General features: G+C 39.5%; 1 protein-coding gene across 1 annotated transcript in view; it reads left to right on the top strand.

The window, feature by feature from the left end:
* Nucleotides 1-15422, top strand: part of PLCXD3 (phosphatidylinositol specific phospholipase C X domain containing 3) — a 170511-nt gene that overhangs the window by 119773 nt on the left and 35316 nt on the right. The window lies entirely within an intron of this gene.

The raw sequence follows: 15422 nt of genomic DNA, 5'->3' as shown, positions 1-15422 counted from the left end.
CAGAGGCTAGAAGTCTGAAATCAAGATGTCAGCAGGACTGGCTCCTTCTGAGGGCTTTGAGGGAGAATCTTTTCCATGCCTCTGCGTTAACTTCTGGTGATGGTTGGCATCCATTGTGGTTCTTAGCTTACAGATGCATCACTCCAGTCTCTGCACCCACCTTTACATGGCATTCTTCCCTGTTTCTCTGTCTTCTCTTCTTATAAGGACACTAGTCATATTGGATTAGGGCCCACCCTAGTGATCTCATCTTAATTTAATTACATCTGCAAATGCCCTATTTCCAAATAAGGTCACACTTACAGGTACTAGGGATTAGGACTTCAATATGTCATTTTGTAGGACACAGGTCAACCCACAGCACCATGGTTTTTGTTTGTTTATTTGTTTGTTTTTGTTTTTGTTTTGTTTTTACCACACCATGCAGCTTGCGGGATCTTAGTTCCCCAACCAGGGGTCGAACCTGGGCCCCCTGCAGTGGAAGCACAGATGGAGTCCTAACCACTGGACTGCCAGGGAATTCCTGCACCATGCATTTTGACCCCATGTCCAGTTATCTTTTCATAGCACTCCTTTTCACATTTGCATAGCATTTTATAGATTACAAAGCCCTTTGTCTACTGTTTTCAGAGTATTTTCACATACTGGGTTCCATTTGATCTGCATAACAATCCTGGGAAGTAGATACTGTATAACAGATAAAAATTAAAGTTCAGAGAAGTGAAATGTTTTGCCTAAAGCCACTTGGACAATGAATGATGAAACAAAGACTCAAGCACCATTTTTCTCAAGCTGTATTCTATGCCTTTACACTACATTGTTAGCAAGAATCAATCTCCAGAGAGTAGGCATTCCATTGGTCAAGCCCAGACATCCATGTAGGGTAGTGGTCACCTGTGAGGTGTAATTAGCAATCACCAAAGATCTTTGTAACTCATTCCCCTGATACAACATGTAGCATTGTACATGTTATTTATTCTTTTGAGTTAAAGTATTAAACAAGGCAAACACTGAAGAACAAACACAATTCCTATCACACCTTTTATTTTTAACTTTAATTGATAATTTTGAATTATGGTAAAGAGGCAGAGAATGAATGTTTTGAACAAGGTCTTGTAGGGAAAGACAAGAAAATGAGGAGAAAAGATTCAGAGGTGAAAATGCTGTGGGTGGCCTTTAGAGGTGGAAATGCTATATGGTGGAGAATGGCAGATGAAATTTGTAGTGGGGCAGGAACACATTTGCAAGAAGGCTAAAAGCCTTCTTGCACAGTCTAGAGGATATAGTTAATGAATTGTACAACTTAAAGTGATGAGAGATTAAATTATAATGAATCTAAATTTTACCATATTAAATATAATAAATCATAACATATAAAAGAGAAAAAAATGTCGCCATCACAGGTGAGGTGGAGGAGGGGTCTGGGGTTGTAGCCGGCACTGGCCAGAGCTTAGGAACTGGCACTGAGGGTAGCTAAAAGCCAGGCTGCAGGGAACACCATCCTATGAGCAATGGGGAGCTAGAAGATGATATTTAGTGGTGGAGTGACTTGACCAGATCTGCATTTTGGGTAGATAATTGGTGAAGCATGGAGGGTAGATGGAGTGGAGAAAGTAAGCAGTTAAGAGGTGCTTGGAACTGTTTTAGCAAGGATATGCAAGCTAAACTGAGGAAGTGAGAAAATGTAGAAGGGGACAGTATGCGACAGCAAAAGTTGGATGACTATTTAGCTATGTGGTGTGAATGAAAGAAAAGAGGGGAGAATAAAGTTTCTTCTTGAGAAGTAGAATGAGTGGTGGATGCATTCACAGAAGCAAGAAACAAAGATACAGGGACTTGGGGAGGACAGGGGGAAGGTACAATCAGGATTATGCTAAATTTAAAGTGCTAGAAAGGCATCCAAGTAGATCCAGTTGATCATTAGGAATATAGGTTAACTCGTTTGGGGGATACTGCATTTTTTGGCAATGAAAGCCACAGGTCCTTGAAGAGGAAGTATTCCTCCATGCAAAATTATAACTTCCTTCTGTTATTCAGGTATTTGCTGGGATCTCCCTGTTCTTTCCATTCAAGTAAGATACCCAACCCTTACTGGGGATCCTCACTGTACACTCTATGCAAGTGTAAAGCCTTCCCTAAGATTTCTGCTGATGTCTAGATTTCTTACATTCTTATGGAACGAGCCCTTGTTGCTTCCGGATTACATAATTTTATGGATTGATTGTTCCATGTGGCCTATCCATGTCCCACCCTCTATAACCTGAGACATGAAAATTGCTTCTTGCTCAATTTCTATATAGTGGTTTATTTAGACTTTACTGAAGATCTGAGCATAAAAGGGAGGTTTTATAATCATAATAATGTAGATGACTTAAAGTTGAATTTTAGACTCATCTGGAATTACAAATCTCCTGACCTGGAATATCTTCTGATGACATCTGTACCACTTTTCACCCTAGACTCTAGTCCTCTGACTGAATCCTCTCCTCTACCCCCTTCCTGTCCTTTTCTCATCTGTTTTCTTCCCCCAACCCCATATTGCGGTGGAGACGCTACACTCTCCTCTAGATTATTGCACCAAACTATTCACCTCTCTCCCTGGCCCTAAGCCTACATTCAGTTAGTCCCATCAACGTATTCATCAGAACAAGAAGACTTTTTCTTTAATAGAACCACTTTCTATAAAAATTAATTGTTCTCATAAATAACAACTTACCTTACATACTTAAAAAATGAGGGAGTTATATACACATGAGAATGTGTTGTTTTCTGACCTACCCCATAGAGCCTCCAGATTTTGAGGAAACCCCAGTAGAGGTGGGGAGGGGACAGGAGGGGTCTGGGGAATGGTTGACTCTAATTCTGTTCATTCTTGCTACACCTTTCATTTAAAAAGCTTTACTTCTAACATTTACATATCGGGCATGAAAGGAGTCTTCCCTTTCAGCTTTACTTTCTGTTGTATAGTTCTATGCTTAGGAAAACACTTTTCTATACAAATTGCCTACTTTGCATTTGACCAAGAACCATATCCTGACTCCATACCTGTGTAGGGAATAGCCTTTGGGAAGTCAAGAAGGAAAATCTACTCAAGGAATAAATGACTTTCATTATTCTCTCTTATGGAATTTCATGCAATAGGACTTTGCAAGTTATACGTTGAACCGCTTTTTGTTTACTTATGCTTTAGTACAGCATTACCAAAGTAGGATTTGTAGAATAAAGATCAGATAAGTTAGGAGAGTGTTGAAAATGATAATATATATCTACACAACTCTCCCAAAAGATTCACAATGCACATTAGCATATAAAAGGCACTAACAAGTATTTAAGTGAAGAATCCTATTTAATTTTAACTAATACAATGTTTTCCAAGCACTTGATTTTTTTTTTTTCAGATAACACTTATTAACAGCCCATGGAATTGATTTTGACAAAATGTCCTCAGCCGTCTACTCTAATTCAGAACCTTTCACTTGCCTCTGGCTTATATATCTGGAATAGTAGAGTTTTACCAGTGAAAAGGGAGAGTGGGAAAAGAACTTAAAAAGTAGAAATGAAGACCCTATAGGTAGAGTCAACTATTTTCTCTCTAGGATTATGCAAATGACTTGCAAATATATCTGAACCTGGCCATGATACTTGTGCTATAAGCATTCTCAATGGAGTTTGTCTCAGTACTAGAAAGCCTCTTTTTAAACCAATTACAAAACGTGTATTCTGTGTATGGTGTTAGTGTGAAATCCAGAGGTTTGGTTTGGTTTGGTTTGGACATATTTCAGCTTTCTGGGTGAGGCCTATAGGGAAAGGTCATTGTCAATCCTTGGATAAGGCTTTGCAAAGGTAACTTATTACTCCTGATACAGGTAGTGAAAAAACACTTGACTCCCCCAAAATATATTTCTTTTCTCTTCTCACCAAGTGATAAAGCCCACAAAAAAGACTTTTACTGTCACTTTCCTTTTGCTGTTGTACCAAAGCTGCTCACTGAGAAAGTCCTTTGCCACCAAAGGAGAAGTCACTAGGCAATGTTAAGACTTCTCTGGGCCTTTAGTATATTTTCATTTGCAAAATTTGGAGTTTGAATTCAACTATCTCCAAGATCCTTTCCAGTTCTAAAATCCTACAATCCTGGATTTGACTAGTTTCTCTATAATTTTTCATTATGTCTATATTTGGGTTAACAAAACTCTGAGCACATGAATTTAGAAAACAGTGTTTGAAGATGTGGGTGGCTTTCAGGGAACTAAATCCAGCCTGGATTTAGGTATCATAACTTTCAATCTGGCCACTGACTCCAAATACTGCAGATGCGTTCTCTACATTTTAGCAATGCCAAAAGACACAGATTTTAATTTCTTAAAGACCTATTTTTAATTTATTTTTCAAACACCAGCTTTTGCACCTCACCTCCACGGAATTCACACGTTCTTAAAAAGAAGGTGTGTAACTTGAGTCAAGTCCTTCCCTAATTTGTGGAAGTTTATTAAATTATAGGTTTTTTTAGTTTAAAAAAACTCAGCTAGACCACCTGTCAGAATATTTAAGGAGCAGTGCAGCTTTGTAAGTAAATTGATGCCGAATTAATTTAGAAAATGTTTATACAAGTCAACAATTTATATCATGATGATGATGATAATGGTAATAGTAATGATGATTTATTAAGTGCTCTCTGTTTAATACTATGCTAACTGCCCTGCCCATTTATTCTCATGATCACAGTCATTGCCTTGAGGGTAAGGAAGAAGGATGTGGTTGGTTTTTAATAAGCACCACTTTTGTCCAACTGGGGAAAGGGAAGCAACTACATTTGTTGAGCCCACTTTCTGTGCCAGGCACTGTGCTAAGTGCTTTACATGAATTGTATCCATTTAATCCTCCCTGCAGCCTTGCAAAGTAGGCATTACATCCATTAGAGATGGAAAATGGAGCCTGAGAAGTGTCTAGTACCTTGCTCAAAAGTCCCAGATCAGTTTAGCAAAGGCAGGATCGTTATTTGGGTCTGACTCCAAGTCCCATGCTCACTCCTGCAAATTAAGTGAAATTCACCTTTCTTAGCAGTGGGTGCATATAATGCATTATTTGTCATCTTGGAGGGCAAAGTCAGGTCTAGGCATTGGGAAGGTAAAGTATACTGGAGGTGGGGTGGGGAAGGCTATGAAAGAGCAAATCTGAAGTGTATGGCTTTGCCTCAAGATAGCACGCTGGCAGGGTTCCCCTAGGGAAGCACTGCTGTTGAATAATAAAAAGGAAGGGAACTTAGAGGTGACCTGACTCAATCCTCCTTGCCTTGTGCCTATTGCCCATGTCACTGTTTTCCATTTAGTAAGGAAACTGAGGCCAGAGGACTGCTAAAATGTCGCCCAAGGTCACAGAGCTAACTGGCAGCAAAGGTGGAATCATAATCAGGTCTCCCGGCTTGCAGGCAGAATTCTGCCCTCCGTACTTCAGGGAGGGATAAGGACAGAAAATGGGCAGGAAGATCAGGGGGGTCAGGGAGCATCAGGCTGCAGGGAACCACGTGGGAGGGCGAACCAGCTGTCAGACTGCGCTGTGCACCGCATAACGTGGTGCCCTGGAACCTTGACTAGAGTTGTCAGAAGTTGGGCCTGGGGATGGACCACAGATTTTGTTCAGGGCAGACTTCCCTGGGTCCTATCTCTTTCTGCTTCACAAGCACAATAGACTATTTCTTCCTTTCAGTGGGGACACATCCCAGCTCACAGCAACTCCCCAAACAACACTTGTGCTGCCGATTTACCCTGTCAGTGCACTGACCCAGCTGGTGTGGGGCTGGGCTCTGGGAAGTTGTTCCCCTGCAGCACCAGTCATCCTAGCAGCTTTGGGGAGCCAAGAAACACCACACTGAGAGAGTGAGACTCAGAATGGTTCAAAGACAGCTACAGGTGACATCAATCTTCATGACGGACAGCTTTCTGGCTCCGCCCCCTAGACTACGCCCCCAAATAGGTCAGCGCATTAGTAGAGCTGGTCTGCTATCATTCTATTCAGTAAAAGGGAAAGCTGCTTCTTTGGGCAGCTAAGGAGAAAGAATATCAAGGACATTATGGAAAACCAGCATTAGAATAATCATTGTTTACAAGAGCTTTCATTGTAAGATTCATTTTTTTCAACATATATTTATTAGAGGCTTCATTTGTTCAACAGATGTTATTCCCAATTTGCAATTTAGAAAATCAAAGGTCAAAAAGGCTAAATAATTTGTTCAGGTGGTGGTGTGAGCCAGTGCTGGTATCAAATCAGAATCTAGATCTTTTGCGAAAACTCTAATTGGAAAAGATACATACATGTTCACAGTAGCACTATTTACAATAGCCAAGACATGGAAACACCCAAGTGCTCATCAACAGACGATTGGTTTAAGAAGATATGATACACTATGATACACACACACGCACGCACGCACACACACACACACACACACACACTGGAATATTACTCAACCATAAAAAAGAATGAAATATTGATATTGCCATTTGCAGCAACATGGATGGACCTAGAGATTATCATACTAACTGAAGAAAGTCCGACAGAGAAAGACAAATATTGTATGACATTACTTATATGTGGAATCTAAAAAGTAATACAAATGAATCTATATACAAAACAGACTCACGGACATGGAAAACAAACTTATGGTTACCAATGGAGAAATGGAGGGAAGGAGAGATAAATTGGGAGTATGAGATTAATAGACACAAACTACTATATATAAAACACATAAGCAACAAGGATTTACTGTATAGCACAGGGAACTATATTCAATATCTTATAATAACCTATAATGGAAAATAACCTGAAAACAATGTATATATATAACTGAATCCCTTTCCTGTACACCTGAAGCTAACACAATACTGTAAATCAACTAAACTTCAATTAAGAAAAAAGAATCTAGGTCTTTTGAACCACTAGAACAAGGAGTCTCGCTTGTAAATCAGAAGGAAGCTCCAGAAAGCATTCTTTTCCATAGCCCAGGGCTTGGCGAACTGGGAAGTGCTTATGCCACCCTCAGAGGTTATGATTCATGAATCGATGCTCAAAGAGTTTCATTTCTAATGCACCCCAGGTGAGCCTCACTTTGAGTAGCCCTGCTCTTGTCTGCCAACAAGCTGTACCTGAATCGCCCCCACCAACAGATGAAGTTGGTTTTAAAAAATCTGGAAAGAGAGTCAACCCCAACATTTATCAGTCCACTCCCCACCCCAGGTTCAGATAGTTCTTCCTTAAATCTAAACCATGACTCCTCTACCCACAGGCCCTGCCAGATTTAAGTTCAAATTTGCTTGTCCTATCACTAAGGTAGAGCTGCCCATCATCGATTTCCAAATAATGGTCCTCTGCTATTCTCTCCCATGTATTTTCTCTCCCATGTCACATAGCTCGATCCTTGGATTACTGTGCTTCGGAAGCACAGGGAAAGGTGCCTGGGAGGGATTCTTTGTTCCCCTGGGCTCTAAAGCACACCCCATGGAAGAAGGCTTAGTAACTTCCAGACTCAGTGTCTTCCACCAAAACCAATAAACATTTCAGCACCAATTAACATCACAGCTCTTTGCAACCCAATGGCCTCCCCAGCCCTGATTTTAAGCAGTAAAAAAAAAAAGATTCTGTAACAGCTTCCAACCCTGAGGCTGTGTGACAGAAGAGTGATTTTAACCTGGGTCATGCTGGGGTATGGAAGGAGGGAGGGTTGTCTTGTAACTCTCTCTTAACAACTGTAGACCTAAGAATTTTTGAAGCAGACATGCACATAAAAGCTCTTGCTCTCCTTCATTCTGCTGATGTTGTAAGATTAAAGTACAGGCAGATGCAGATAGGTACCTTTAATTATCTGTAGCAAGAGAGTCAAAGACTAGAGAGAATTGCCAAGCTATTGAGAGGTCAGATTCCCATTCAGTGCCTGGTGAGTGTGTGTGTGTGTGTGTGTGTGTGTGTGTGTGAGTGTGAGAGAGAGAGAGAGAGAGAGAATACATATACTTTTCTAAAAAGCATGGAAGCATGGTTTAGGATAGAGGTTTACTCACTTTAGTAAATCTCTCTGGATCTCAGTTTTCTTATATGGAATTGCTGGAGTTTACTATCTGAAGAGGAACTAACCTAGTATGTAGCTGGCGATGGGGGTAGAGGGAATAAAGATGAAGTGTCTAGGCAGCAGGGATATTTAGTCAACCAGGTCATGACACAATAGTGTGGGGACTTCAGCCAGCAACTTAGGGAATGAGGGGTTTGTTTGGCTTGAAAAGAACTGTGACATGAACTGTCAAGTAGATGAACAAGTAAGAGTTTTCTGATTCAAGAAGTAAAATGGACTAGATCTGGACAGCCCAGACCACATCCTGAGGCTGTGAGAGGAGGCCTTCGGGAGGACACACACAATGGGAACCACGAGATATCCCAGTGAGAGAGGGTAGAAAGGACTTCTTATAGAATCAAGGTTTAGGCTGGTGACTTGGGGGAAGGTTTAAAGGAAGCAGAGGTCCTCTTTAGATTGGATGCTGTCAGGGCAAGTCTATAATTGGGTATCTCAATATGTCTTATCTGTAGGACTAGAGCGATGATAAACTAATTGGCAAAGAAATCAAAGTTGTTCATTTTAGTCTAGAGAGGTCAGTGTTTTGTATTTTGTAGGTGATATGGTTTCTGTGCTCAGACAAAATTACAAAATATCCTTTTTTATCTCACTTTCTCATGATCTCAAGTAATCTTGTCTGAGGTTGGTATTCTGGGAGATTATGTCCAACAGGAGAAGAACTTGGTTTAGTTGTGTGAGTCCGGCCAGCTTCCAGATATCAGGACTTCCTTTTAAATTTCTTTTCATTCACCCCTTTTTAGTGCACTTATTTCCATTTGGTTTGAAAATTTCTGATGTGAATTAGGCTTTACATGTTCTTTTTCTTTGTTTTTCTTTTTCTCATTAAAACAATTGAGGCTGTATCTATGCAGAAGCCCAGATCATGTTGACAATGAGGCAAATCAAAGAGTTGGTGAAAACCTAGCCCAGGGCTTATCTACTAAAATGCAAACTCTTCAGATTGAGTCATATAGACAATCAGCTTTCTCTGTGGTCTTAAGTTCCTGCCCATCTCATTGGGCAAGGTTGGAATTGATTGACAAATATCAGGAATCCTGGGTGGTGGAGACCAAAGGAGTTGAGACAGGGAAAAAAATGTGAAAACAAAGCATTTTGTAAAGGGAATTGCTGATTCTTTAATATTGGTGAACATTCCAACTTCCTTCCCAAGGTTTTACAATTCATTCCAGGCAGAAAGGAGCAAAAGGTGAGATGGCCAGCTATCATATTTTCAACCAATTTTTTTTCTTGCCCTTTTTGGCAGCAGGAGACGTATTTTTCTTGGTCTTGTTTGAATGAGTGCCCCTGAAAACTTGTTTGTGCTGGGTGTACTTGCAAGACACAGCTTTGGGTGACTGATCTATTAATTACCAAGGGTGATTCCAATAAGTATAAGTGCTTATTTAAGTGAGGTGATATAAGCCAACGTTTCTCTGTCAAAAGTGTGCCCCACCTAACAAAATTGTTGCTTAAATCTCAAATAACTTTCTAACACCACTCTACGCAATGACATTTCAACTTCTAACATATCACGTTCAGTTGAGAAAATGTTTTCTTTCACAATCTTTTCAATGCAATAACAACAATTTAAAAAAAGCTGGGTATATGAAATTTTCTCAGAATATCTGGCCTTGGAGGACTTCAGAAGAAAATACTGCATGTATCAACTGAAGACCCTAATATTTGGCTTTATTATATGAAGCACAAATCTTCTGGCTCTTGCTCTGTATGTCTGGGATTGTAGCCTATTGCGAATTAACTTATTTCAAGGTACTAAAAGTAATTTGACAAGAATAGTTAGATACTTGCTTGTCATAATTGACTTTTTTTTCAGAAATCACAAGTACAGTTTGAATTTTGGCTTTAAAATATTCCTTCCTCCTACCCCCTGATCACTTATTTCCCTGTGGCCTCAGCTATTAAAAGAGAAGAAGCTTACAAGTTGTTTCTGGAGCTGTGACATCCTGTCTTGAAGGAGCGGTATGTGGCAGTGAGATTGTAACGTGTGATTTCATTAGTGAATGCTAAAAGCACAGGCTGCCCTTTGGAAATGTATGTGAGATTTGGCCGATGTAAAACTGAGCGAATTCACCATGTAGCTGCTGCTTATCTAGAATACTAAACAGAAAAGCTGTTGCCTATATGATTTAGCTCAGGTTCAAAAATGAACCAGTCATGAAAATAAATAACACCATAATGTTATAAAAAGTTATTCATGAAAATACATCTTTCAGATTTTTTTAGATTCATTTTGAAAGGGTTAATTTATATTGCCTGTTTCTCCAAAAAAATACTTGTAATAAGTAGCTTGTCATGAATAGATTGTAGGGAAACTTGGTTGAGTGCAAGGTTCAGTCTAAGTTAAATCTGTTAACAGAGACCATATGTGGATTCAGGGAAGTCATGATGGATCTGTTGCTAGAAAATAGCCAGGAAAATTAGTTGTATTCCCACCTCAGTTTTCAATGTATTGGTTAGCAGTTAAGGGGGTTATCTAATGAACTTGACTCTTACTGCCATTCACAAGCAGAGCAGGCTGCCATGTGCATACCTACATGCTTCTACGAGACATAGGAGAATTTCACACCTTTCAGGCACACACAACTCATTGCCACTGTGTGTTTGCACTTCTCCCATGTGTCCAGGCAGCCTCCAAACCGGATATGTCCAATGACTCTTGTATCATAAAGAAAGGCTCCTTAAAGCCGTGAACCATGGGCAGGGACATTTTGATATTTCCATGCCATGGGCTGCGCATACAAAGGCTGTTTCAGTGAGCCACCATTTTCTGCTCCAACTAGCATGAGGTAGGCAGCTTTAGGCTTAAAATGTGTGTGTGTGTGTGTGTGTGTGTGTGTGTGTGTGTGTTGAAAAGGGTGAGAGAAGTAATTAAAATAAGTAGAAATCTAGTCTTCTCTCAACACCTGTGAGAGTACATTGCTTTACTCCTGCTCATGCAGGAAGGAAGAGTTTTTTTTTTTTATTGAAGTATAGTTGATTTACAATGTTGTGTTAATTTCTGCTGTACAGAAAAGTGATTCAGTTATACATATATATACATTCTTTTTTTAAATATTCTTTTCCATTATGGTTTATCAGAGGATATTGAATAAAGTTCCCTGTGCTATTCAGTAGGACCTTGTTGTTTATCCATTCTATATATAATAGTTTGCACCTGCTAATCCCAAACTCCCTATCCACACCTCCTCCAGCCCTCTCCCCCTTGGCAACCACAAGTCTGTTCTCTATGTCTGTGAGTCTGTTTCTGTTTTATAAATATGTTCATTTGTGTCATATTTTAGATTCCACATATAAGTGATATGGTATTTGTCTTTTTCTTTGTGACTTAACTTCACTTAGTATGATAATCTCTAGTTCTATCCATGTTGCTGCGAATGGCATTATTTCGTTCTTTCTTATGGCTGAGTAGTATTCCATTGTATATATGTATGACATCTCAGGAAGGAAGAGTTTTTCATCCAGTGTTTCCTTATCTTCCAATTGAGGGTAGAGGAAAGAATGCTCGAATACCCAACATGGAACTTTCTCACCTAGTTTCATGATTATCCTGGAACAAGCATTTACATTCTTTAAGCTTGCTCTAGACCTCATTTCTTCTTTAGTGTTTTTCTTGAGGGGTTTCTTTGGTGGTTGTACTTGGGAAAACTTTTTTTTCTTCCCCAACAGTGCATGACTTATCTCTGTGATATTTGGGGGGTTTTCCTTCTCTAATCCTTGCTAAAAATTCAGACAGAACTTAGATATGGTGAGGTGGAGAGGGGAAAGAAAGTAATATCACCAGTTGGTGACTAGAATGTTATTTATTCTATGTCTTTAAAGAATTTTAATTTCTCTTTTTCAAAATGAACAAAAGCATTTTTTCCCCAGGGTCCTAGCATAAGAATCCATCCATTTATTGAGTCAGCCAGTTCCTCAACAACAACATAATAAGACCCTGCAGTGCGCTGGGCATGGGGACAAGAGAGGCATGGTGTAGAGTCATAAAATTTTGCCTCATGATCTTTGCCCTTGGTTTGCAGGGCAATCTCCTTGACATGTGAGATTTACATGAGACACAATTCCAGAATGGTATAAGACAGAGTGCAGCTGCGTACTAACATTTTAACCTGTAGATTTCATATGCCGGAGGGGCTCAAGGAAAGGAAAGATGACAAAAGTGACTTCTCTAGTATCTCAGGACAATAATACCCTGACATTTCCTGCCCTTTACCTTTCCTCGAACGATTGTAATGTTTTGCTCAAATATCAAGAGCACGTCTATTTTCTCTCCTTAAATGTGATCTACTTTTGTGGTTGTCCAATCATTGACCATTGAAAATAGTAAAAAGCATCCTTTCTAAGGTGGAAAATTATGCTTGGTTTGGGGACTATTTCCAGACAATAAGGTTCAGATTAGGCCGAGTGAGAGTTTCATGGAGTTTGAAAGACCCAGCCACAGACATTCAACACTTTGTGTCCTCACTGGTGTTAGTGACAACTGTTTATGAGAGAGAGGGGGAAAGCAAAAGCATGATGTGAAAGTGTTCTCTTTTGACCACAAAATTCAGCAAATCCTCTGAGAAAGTTTGGTAACTACATGTTACATGTTTTAGTTTACAAACCTGAGGTGGAAATAATGCTTTTAGGCTTGACATTCTGTCCTATACAATGTATATGCCAAGATATATGCTTTATTTTCAAAGTTACATACCAAACCAAGTACATTCCTTCACTTATTGAATTAACAACAGGGGAGCCACCTTTGGGACACCTGAAAGACAGTTGAGAAGCAAACTTTTGACACGTGTCGTTGGCTTTTGCCCTGTTTTTTTCCTCTCTTCTCAGTTTTGCAGTGAGAGGGGACAATTTTATAGCAACTTGACGAAACAGCAGAGCAGGAAGTCCCAGCTGTTCTTGCTCCAGCTGTCTCTGAGAGCTAATAATATAGGGTGGGAATAGCACATCTCTCTAAAGAGCACACACATTTTAAGTTGCTTTAATTTTCCTGCCAATTAGAGTTTTAGGATGCCAAATACATCTCCAGGCAACCTCTGTGACAATTTAGTACTCTTTGGTAAAGGAGCCTAAGGCAGAGGGAAATGTTCAAGTAGCAAAATAGCATGGAACAAATTTACTCTTTCATCACCAAAGAAGAATTCATGTGCATCCTTTCACTTATGGAAACACGGGGACGTGGGGATATTAACACTGATACTAGTGAAGGCTACCAAAGAGGCTGGGAGTCAGAATTCTCAGCCTAGAGCAGGGTTTTTCTCAGCCTCAGCAGAACTGACATTTTGGAGAGGGTAAGTCTTTGTGGTGGGGGGCTGTTCTGTACACTGTAGCATGCTCGGCACCATCACTGGCCTCATCTGCTGGATGCCAGTAGCACTTCCTCTCCTCCCCCCAGTCATGACAGTCAAAAACGTCTCCAGACATTGCCAAATATTCACCCTTCAGGGGTGTATGTGAGAAAAAAAAAATCCCCCCCTCCCCCCAGTTGAAAACCACTGGCCTAGGGCATCCACCCACCCACACAAAAGGTCTTGTGATAATCAATTCTCCTGAAGCTCAGTTTCTTTACTTGTTAGATAGATGGTACCAACTGCCCAGGGGTTAAGGAAACATAAAATATTTAGTTATATAGCTTGTTTTTTGTGTAAATGAATATGCCAAAATGTATCCGTTTTCAGCGTCTGCTGCCTTCAGATTAGTCACTCTGGGAATTTATTCATCCATCCAAGTGATACTGAAGAAATTTAAGAACAATTTTAGCGAGGGGTAAATCTTGATCCTTTCAAGGTGAATTGGTTTTTGAAACAGCCTAAACTCATTCAGAGCCAAGTAAATAAGGTGGGTGAGCAAAGCTGATGAATGCTGTTTGGAGACAAATCCAAGTGGAACAATATTGAGGTTGATTTTTCTTATGTGCCTTGTGAACATATTCTGAAGGCAAGTTCAATAGAGGAGTCATAAAAAGATTTTGAGTCTCCTACCATTGATGGGTTGAGTGAACAATCATCTCCACAGGTAACAATTCTGAATGATAGCTCACTTTCAGCTTGTGAGTTTGGGGGTGTTTGTTATAAAAAGAAAATCTCACTACGTTGGAGTCATACTTCATAGAATAAGATTAAGAGAAAATGTTCTTGGTTTTTGAAAAAAAAAAGTCTTTCCTTAAATATATTTATTATTATTTGTATTACTTAGATAAAATGATAGATATTTACAGAACTTTTACTGAGTCTGTGCTAAGTTCCTGCACTTCAGATTGACTATGACGCAGACCCTGGTTCTCAAGGAGGTTACTTTCTAGTAGGGAGACATATTCATGAACAGTTTATTCCAACAGTGTAGTAAGTGCTAAGATAAATCAGAAGCAGGTGTTTACCTGGTTTCTCAACCCAACACTGCCTCTTACTAACTAACTGAGTAAACTGGATGAAGTCAGTTAATTTTACTTGCCTTCAGTTTCCTGATCTTGTACAGAGAAGGCATTGCTAACCTTTGTCCTCTCTTCTAGCATCAATATTCTGAGCCTATGGCAACAGTGACAATTCCCAAGTGCATAGGTATTACAGTGTTTTGTAAGGGAAATCTAATCATATAGTATCTAAATATTAACCATTAGTTCCATTTGAATCATTACCAAAACAGGACGAAATGCCCCATTAGATGTTCTTGAGCAACTGTTGAGAGACGTGACCTGTTACTGATAGTTCATTATTAAAGAATGATCATAAACCAAATGAATTATCCTGACTTTCTTCTTCCTGGACTAGGCAGGGTTATAATGAGCTATATGTAGCCTTGGTGGACCAGAAATTGCTGTATCTGAGGAAAATGGCAAGCAGTGGGAAGTGAAGTATATAAACAATAAAATGTCTGTATTTAAAATAATTCACAAATTCTTTGTTAAATTAATGTATTATTGGAAAAAAAATGTAAGTTACATCCATCAACCTAGGTTCAAGTTTGTATGACTTTCAGGCCATCGGTTTCTGACCTCAACAGAATTCTCCATTCTCAACTGTAAAATGAACAGCTTGGAATGAGAAATAATATATTCTAAGTGACTACTCTAGACACATAATATATGTTCTCATTTTAGACCTCCTAACAAATGAATGATGCAGATATTTTCGCTTCTATTTTATATGCAGGGGAAAAAATGAGGCTCAGCAAAGTAAACCAACTCACCTAGCCTTATACAGTGTCTGTGGCAGAGCTGGGAGTCAAACCTATGTCTGTCTGATTTCAGGGTCTGTGTTTCTTATTTTTACCCCCATACATCCCTCCACCTTTGGAGTTGTCTCTGATTAACTTC

Source organism: Eschrichtius robustus, chromosome 2, assembly GCF_028021215.1.
Source record: "Eschrichtius robustus isolate mEscRob2 chromosome 2, mEscRob2.pri, whole genome shotgun sequence".
Classification (NCBI taxonomy): Eukaryota; Metazoa; Chordata; class Mammalia; order Artiodactyla; family Eschrichtiidae; genus Eschrichtius; species Eschrichtius robustus.
This window is presented reverse-complemented; position numbering and strand designations above follow the sequence as displayed.